Raw genomic sequence first — 8,966 nt, forward strand, 5'->3', positions numbered from 1 at the left:
GAGCTCTGAATGAGGTCACCATCAAGAACAAGTACCCCTTGCCCATAATAGAAGACTTGTTCGACCAGTTGAGAGGAGCCAGTGTGTTCTCCAAGATAGATCTGAGGTCAGGTTATCATCAGCTCAGGATCCGACCTTTGGACATTCCGAAGACGGCATTCATTACCAAGTATGGGTTGTATGAGTTCATTGTGATGTCTTTCAGTCTAACCAATGCACCAGCCTTCTTTATGAACTTGATGAACAGTGTATTCATGGATTATCTTGACAAGTTTGTGGTGGTATTCATTGATGACATTCTGATATACTCTCAAAGCGAAGAAGAGCATGCAGATCATTTGAGGATGGTATTGCAGAGATTGCGAGAGCACCAGTTGTATGCAAGGTTAAGCAAGTGTGAGTTCTGGATCAGTGAAGTCCTATTCTTGGGTCACATAATCAACAAAGAAGGATTGGCTATGGATCCAAAGAAAGTGATGGACATTCTGAACTGGGAAGCGCCAACAGATGCTCGAGGAATCAAAAGCTTCATTGGAATGGCCGGATACTATCGGCGATTCATTGAAGGGTTTTCGAAGATTGCGAAACCAATGACAGCTTTGCTAGGCAACAAAGTTGAGTTCAAGTGGACCTAGAAATGTCAAGAGGCCTTTGAAGCGCTGAAGGAGAAGTTGACTACAGCGCCTATTTTAGTCTTGCCTGATGTGCACAAGCCCTTCTCGGTGTATTGCGATGCTTGTTACACTGGTTTGGGATGTGTGTTGATGCAAGGGGGAAGAGTTGTGGCTTACTCGTCCCGACAGCTGAAGGTTCATGAGAAGAACTACCCAATCCATGACCTAGAGTTGGCAGCAGTGGTTCACGCATTGAAGACATGGAGGCACTATCTGTATGGATAGAAATGTGATGTTTACACAGACCACAAGAGTCTGAAGTACATATTCACTCAGACAGAGTTGAATATGAGGCAACGAAGATGGTTAGAACTGATCAAAGACTATGAATTGGAGATTCATTACCATCCAGGCAAAGCGAACATAGTGGCAGATGCTTTGAGCAGGAAGAGTCAAGTCAATCTGATGGTCGCTCGTCCGATGCCTTATGAGTTGGCCAAAGAGTTTGACAGGTTGAGTCTCAGATTTCTGAACAACGCGCGAGGAGTCACAATTGAGTTGGAACCTACCTTGGAGCGGGAAATCAAAGAAGCACAGAAGAATGATGAGAAGATCAGTGAGATCCAGCGACTGATTCTAGATGGCAGAGGCAAAGATTTTTGGAAAGATGCAGAAGGTGTGATATGGTTCAAAGACCGCTTGTGTGTTCCCAATGTCCAGTCTATTCATGAATTGATTCTCAAGGAAGCTCACGAGACAGCCTATTCGATCCACCCTGGAAGTGAGAAGATGTATCAGGATCTAAGAAGAAATTCTGGTGGTACGGAATGAAGAGAGAAATCGCAGAGCATGTGGCTATGTGTGATAGTTGTCGACGGATCAAGGCAGAGCACCAGAGACCGGCTGGATTGTTGCAACCGTTGCAAATCCCTCAATGGAAATGGGATGAAATCGGTATGGATTTCATAATCGGATTGCCTTGCACTCGAGCCGGCTACGACTCCATTTGGATATTGGTGGACCGCCTAACCAAGTCAGCCCACTTCATACCAGTCAAGACCAACTACAGCAGTGCAGTATTGGCATAATTGTACATGTCTCGGATCGTTTGTCTTTATGGTGTGCCAAAGAAGATAGTGTCAGACAGAGGAACGCAGTTCACCTCTCATTTCTGGCAGCAGTTGCATGAAGCCTTGGGCACACATCTAAATTTCAGTTCTGCCTATCATCCGCAGACAGATGGTCAGACCGAAAGGACCAATCAAATCCTTGAATACATGTTGAGAGCCTGTGCATTGCAAGATCAGTCCGGATGGGATAAGAGATTGCCTTATGCAGAGTTTTCCTATAACAACAGTTACCAGGCCAGCTTGAAGATGTCACCATTTCAGGCGCTTTATGGAAGGAGTTGTAGAACTCCACTGCAATGGGATCAGCCTGGAGAGAAGCAAGTATTCGGGCCCGACATTCTGCTTGAAGCCGAAGAGAACATCAAGATGGTTCGAGAGAATCTGAAGATAGCGCAATCAAGGCAGCGAAGCTATGCAGACACAAGAAGAAGAGAGCTGAGTTTCGAGGTTGGAGATTTTGTCTATCTAAAAGTGTCACCGATCAGAGGAGCCAGAAGGTTCGGAGTCAAAGGCAAGCTAGCACCCCGCTACATCGGTCTGCATCAGATTCTCGCAAGGCGTGGAGAAGTGGCCTATCAGCTCATCCTGCCAGAAAATTTGTCTGCTGTGCATGATGTCTTTCATGTGTCTCAGTTGAAGAAGTGTTTGTGTGTGCCAGAAGAACAGTTGCTAGTGGAAGGTCTGGAGGTCCAGGAGGACTTGACCTACACAGAGAAACCAGCGCAGATTCTTGAGACGGCAGACAGAGTCACCCGAAGGAAGATCATCAGAATGTGCAAAGTCAGATGGAATCACCACTCTGAGGAAGAAGCAACCTGGGAGCGTGAAGATGATCTGATGGCTAAATACCCTGAGCTCTTTGCTAGCCAACCCTGAATCTTGAGGGCGAGATTCTTTTAAGGGGGATAGGTTTGTAACGCCCTGAATTTGGGGGTAGAATTTTTTCTTCTTTTCTCTCACCAAATTCGGGTGTTACTCTTTTTTCTCTTCCCGTTTCGCTTCCTTCTTCCCAATTTCAAACCAGTATGGTGACAGGTGTCCGTGTCATGTATAAACCAAAACCTAAGTGTCATGGGTGTTGCATCATGCCGAAGCGCATTTCTTTGTCTAATGTCGCGTGTTCGTCTCGTTATTTTCGGATTTCGGTTCGCAATTGGATTTCGTTTAATGGTAGTGTGTGTCGTGGGTTTCGATTCGTGATGTGACCCAGCCCAGCCCAGCCCAGCCCAACCTAGCCCGACCCGGTCCGGCCTGGCCCGCGCGCCCCTGGCGCCCCTGCCCTCCCCCTGCGCTCCCCCTTCCCCAGATCCGTTTGGCTCATTTGATTCTTCCCGCGCAGCAACCTCTCTCTCTCATCTCTCTCTCTCCCGTGGTGCCCTAGGTTTTGGAGATGGTGATCGCCGGAGTTGGATCCCCGGAGGTGAGTTTTTCCCCTCCCCTTCCCTTCTCCTCTCTCTATCCCTCTCCCTCCCCTTCTCTTCCTTGTGCGCTCCCTCCCCTTCTCCCCTGCGCGCTTCCCTGCCCCGGCACGGTGGCCCGCCCCTGCCCCTCCCCGGCGCGGCGGCGCTCGCCCCCGCCCTGGCCCCCTGCGAGGCGGCGGCTCGCCCCTGCCCCTCCCCGCGGCGGCGGCTCGCCCCTGCCTCCTCCCCGCGGCGGCGCTCACCCCTGCCCCTCCCCAGCGCGGCGGCGCTCGCCCTCGCCCCAGCCCCCTGCGCGGCGGCGGCTCGCCCCTGCCCCTCCCCGCGGCGGCGCCCGCCCCTGCCCCCTCCCAGGTGTGGCCCGCCCGCCCCTGCCCCTCCCCGCGGCGGCGCTCCCCGGCCCCGGCGCGGTCCCCGGTCCCTGCGCGCGGCGTCCCGGCCCTCGGCGTGGCTCGCGTGGCCTCGGCGCGGCCTCGCGCTCCCCCGTTTACCCCTAACGCGTTCCCACGTGCGCAACCCCACGCACGCGGTGATTATTCTTGGTTTTTAGTTAATTTCAAACTCCATTAGTTAGTGTGCTGTGTCGCGCGCTTCGTCGCGTGACGAATTTATCTAATTTTAGATCCTATTGATGTGTTGCGTCGTGCGCTTCGTCGCGCGACGATCCATTTTAATTTCAGGTTGTTTAATGTGTGACGTCGCGCGTCGAGCCACGCGACGTTCCACTTTAAACTCAGTTCTGTTGACGTATGTCGTCGTGCGTTTCGCCACGCGACGCTCAATGTCTCTTTATAATTAATGCAAGTGTCTCGTCGTGCGCTCTATCGCATGACGAGTCGTTGATTTCTTAATTCGATTTAGAGTGTTATGTCGCACGTCTCGCTGCGCGACAATCCTTTTAATTTATCTTCATCTGCTTATAATGATTAGACATGAAACATGACTTTACTTTATGCTAAACGTAGTGTCCAAATTAATGCCCTTCAATTAAGGGAGTGGTTTAATTTATAATAATGTAATGTGATCGTTTCTCGACTGTCTTTTCCCCTTTCTCTCTTAACCGTAATTGCGATTCCGCGTGGAACGTCTGTTTATTTATTGCATCCTATTGTATGGTGTACTGTTCTTTTGTATTAAATGTGTGGATGTATGTATGTTTGCGCTCGCATAGAGAACGATCCGGTTGAGGAGCCCGAAGAACTCGTAGGAGAAGCCTCTGAGCAGCAGTCGGTTGGTGGAGGCAAGTGTCCCTTGACCTATCTCTGTCCTATACATTCTTTAATTCACCTCCCGCATTTCATAGTTATACCTAAGGATTGACTAGCTTTGTTATCCCTGTCCTTGTTTACCTATTTGAGTTGGATTATTATTGTTTAGCTTTATGTTATTGCTCAACTCTAATCAATGAACATGATGAGAATTATCAATGATACGTTGTTTTCCCCTCTTTTATTATGATGTTATACTTGTGGTCTTCAAGGGGGCTCGAGCGGTTTCTCGAGTGCCTCTCTGTAAGGACCTGTTCGTTGGATGACCGTCCGGGAAAACAGTGCAACCATGAGGGTAGAATGGGGTGCCCTTAGCTGAATAATTAGAGGATCCGGGGTGTAGTTCGCTTAGCCGTCGTGCCGTTAATGGGGCTCGGTGTATGCGGCTCGCTCTGCCAAGCTTGGGTTCGCCCCCTTGGGGAGGAGTGCGGTGCATTTAGGAAACCTAACGGGCGGCTACAGCCCCATGGAATCTTTGTAAAGGCTACGTAGTGATGCCCTACTGGGCCACCTAGGCAGTGGTCAATGGGGAGTAGCTCTCTCCGGGCAGAAAGGGAATCACGGCTTGTGGGTAAAGTGCACAACCTCTGCAGAGTGTTTGAAAACTGATATATCAGCCGTGCTCATGGTTTTGAGCGGCCAAGGGAGCTCCAGTGATTAGTGGTACTTGATCAGAGATGTTCGGTTTGCAGGTGGCAATGAGATCGATGGTTCTTGGTTTTGACTCTGGTAATGGTAAGTGGTACTCTTTCCGTTTGGAAAGGAGTACGTTTGGGTTAATAACGTGGGCTAAATCTAAAACTTGGCTTTCTCTACTAGTAACAATAATAATCTGACCAACTAAAAGCAACTGCTTGACTTACCCCCCACATAAAGCTAGTCCAGTACAGCCAAACAGGATACTTGTTGAGTATGTTGATGTGTACTCACCCTTGCTCTACACACCAACCCTCCCCCCATCCCCAAGTTGTCAGCATTGCAACCACTGCTCTGGAGAAGATGAAGCCGTGGAAGGAGACTTCCAGGAGTTCCAAGACTACGACGAGTTCTAGGCGTGGGTTAGCAGTAACCCCCAGTCGGCTGCCTGTGAAGGCCGCGTTTATCTACGTTTCATTTTCGCACTTTGGTCTATTGTAAAGACTATGTGGATATCTCAGACATATGATGTAATCGACTATTATTTCCCTTTTTAATACTATTTGAGCACTGTGTGATGATGTCCATGTTATGTAGCTGCTGTGTACGTGAATTGCTGATCCTGGCACGTACATGGTTTGCATTCAGTTTGCCTTCTAAAACCGGGTGTGACACCCTCCCTCTCTCTTCCTCATTTTCTCCTATATCGTGATCGTTAGGCCAAATGGCAAGGCGTCCGTAGCCCATGGTCATGCGATGGCACCGCGCCCGCTCGCGGGTTGGTCAACACCAGTGGCACGCCTTCTTCCCCCACCCTGATCATCGCCGACGGCCATGGCTAGCTGTCGCGCCCCGCGCCGCTGCTCCATCCCCCTTTCTCTGCCTAACCGCCGGTGCTCGACAAATTCTCCCCTCCTCTCTTCTCTCTTGCCCCGGCTACGCTGCATGCCATGCCTCGACGCCGGCCAGCTCCTTGCCGGGAACTTCCCCCTCTCTTTTCTCTGTGTCACACGCGACTGGAGGGAGACGATAGTGTAACACCCCATCCACTCCCGGACTGACGATACTTACTCCTGGCAGCTCGCTAGGATCATACATTGTCCCCATAGATCAACACGAGTGTTTTGTGTGCACTTTGTCCTCACTCATGCGCACCCGATTAAACATCTCGGTCACCCATCCCAAATTACTCAAAGCCAAGTACGCTTAACTTGGAGGTTCTTTCGAGATAGGCTTCCGAAAAAGAAGATGCACCTTATTGGTATGGATACTCTATTAATTCTATTAAGCCTTGGGCCAGTATATCACCATTCCAGGGGTCAGGATATCACAATCCACTCCCCTTAGAAGACCGACGTCCTTGTCGGTCAACCCTAATCCAGGAACCTCCCCTCTTAGCCATGTCTGTGTGTCTAGTGTCGTCATATGCCATGCCATATGACCACTCCAAGCCCACATGCGTCGTGCGCTATATACTCGAACCTCTAACCCACACACGCCCATGAAACCGCGAGGGTCGGCTCTGATACCACTTGTAACACCTCGTCCACTCTTGGACCGATAGTACTTACTCCTGGCAACTTGCTAGGATATATATTGTCCACACGGACTAACACGAGTCTTTTGTGCGCATTTTGTCCTCACTCATGCGCACCCGAGAAAACTTCCCGGTCAGTCACCCATCCCAAATTGCTCAAAGCCAAGCACGCTTAACTTGGAGGTTCTTTCGAGATAGGCTTCCAAAAAAGAAGATGCACCTTGTTGGTATGGATACTCTATTAATTATATTAAGCCTTGGGCCAGGATATCACCATCACAGGGGCTAGGATATCACAGATAGCCCTGACAAGTGGGCCCCACTTGGCAGCCCTTGTCGTGACCCCTCTCCCCCTCTCTCTCCCTAGGTCCCTAACTAGGGGCCCCGGTAGTAGGCCCATCTCCCGTGTTGCGCTCGTGCCCACGCCACTGGCTGCTGGGTCACACCACGCGTGTGCTCAGCCCCCCTTCTAATCTCGGCCCTCCATTCCCGACCCAAGGGCCCACATCACTCAATACCCCTTCGGCCGAGCAGATTTGCTAAAGAAACCCCCGATTTTCATGGAAATCGACCCGTCGTCCCTGTTTCTTTTGTTCGAGCCCCTAGAATTTTGCAGATAGGTCCCCGATACTTTTATTTGATTAGAAATACGTATTAAATAGAGTTTTAAATCCCAAAACTTGCAAAATTCATAACTTTATCATATGAACTCCAAATCAAGTGCTTCAAATTGCATAATATTCATTATGTTTTTGTATACCTACTAAAATTATGATCATCAATTGTTTTCATGTCACAATTAATGGATAACCTTGAGTTTGAAAATCAAGTTATTAGGGCCTTGATAAAAATAATCCATGGATAGATGTTGGGGACTTGTTCTCAAATGCTATGAGTTAAGAACAAGGCAACACAAAGAATGTTAAATGTTAATGCCCTTCGTCCATCGAAGCATTATTTCCCTTGGGATAAAATGATCTTCGGACGAAGGTCATGAAGGACATACCTTCATCATTACGGCATACGATAATGAAAAGAGAATCACATGAAATGTAAAAGATAACATGAACATTTATGTATTATTATCAGCTCATTTCTATTTTATTATCATGGAAAAATAGAAATGATATCAAGTTACAAATGTACCTTCGGCTTGAAAGAAGGCAAAAGTACAAGCGTGATGCAAAAGCAAATGCCAAGTCAGCGTGAACAGTACGGGAACACTGTTCATCTATTTATAGGCACCGGACGCAACCCATGTAAAATTACACTCATGCACTTTACATTTGCTAATGACTCTATAGTAATCCATCGAGGTCTAAATAGCCTTTTCCCTTTTAAGTCGGTTCCCCTTTCTGCTATCATGCCGAAGCTCCCCTGCGCACAGCTTTGACTCTGCGCCAACCTTCGCATTCTTTTGTACTTCTTCACATTGTGGTTCTGATCCGAGTCCGAAGGTACCTGTTCATGTATTATACTCCAGAAACATTGTTAAATCATGTTTTTGAGGACCTTCGGAAGACGAAGGCCCCCAACGGTAGCCCCTCGCAAGGTTAATTTGTTAGAATAACGAATTCATATTGCGATATGGACGAAGGCCCTAAGCCAAAGGTCCGAAAAAACACCTTCCCTTTGCTAGAATAGCAACAGTCAATGACAAACGGGGCCCTCCAACTTGGAGCGCGCTAGGCATATAAATAAGAACTCACCCCGAGCACATTTGCTACACTACTTGCCGCCTGTTTTGTTTGCTCAATTTTTAGCTCTTGCCTACCAACGCCTGCTTGGTTTTTTAGATTTTCTAAGCTTCGGCTTTAGGAACACATTTTCACCATTTCCGAAGAGAAGATGTCTCAAGACAAGAAGATGGTTGCTAAAACGAAGCTAACCGAAGAGGAGAAGCTTCTTGAGGAAAAGACTACTGGATTCATTGAGTCAATTGCAAAGACAAATACAGAAAAGATTACAAAAGAAATTCTAGAGGGCTTATCTGAAGATACCGATGATAGCGACAGTTATGATGCGGAAAGTGGGGGCGAAGACTCCGAAGATCGGCCCTGGCGACCAAGTCACGCAGTCTTCGGGAAATTGACTATCAGACAGAGTCATCTTGATAACATGAGAGGAAGGTATTTTCAAGATATATCTATTGTGAGGGCTGACAACGGAGACAGGACTGTTCCTGTTCCTGAAGAAAATGAAGTCGTAATCTACCAAAGCTTCTTCAAGGCTGGGCTTCGGTTCCCCTTAAGCAGATTTGTGGTTGAAGTTTTAAAGATATATGAGATTTTCCTTCACCAGATTACCCCCGAAGCAATTATCAGAATGGGGATCTTCGTCTGGGCCATGAGGAGTCAAGGTTT

The sequence above is a fragment of the Zea mays genome, chromosome 3, assembly GCF_902167145.1.
Source record: "Zea mays cultivar B73 chromosome 3, Zm-B73-REFERENCE-NAM-5.0, whole genome shotgun sequence".
In the NCBI taxonomy this organism is placed as follows: Eukaryota; Viridiplantae; Streptophyta; class Magnoliopsida; order Poales; family Poaceae; genus Zea; species Zea mays.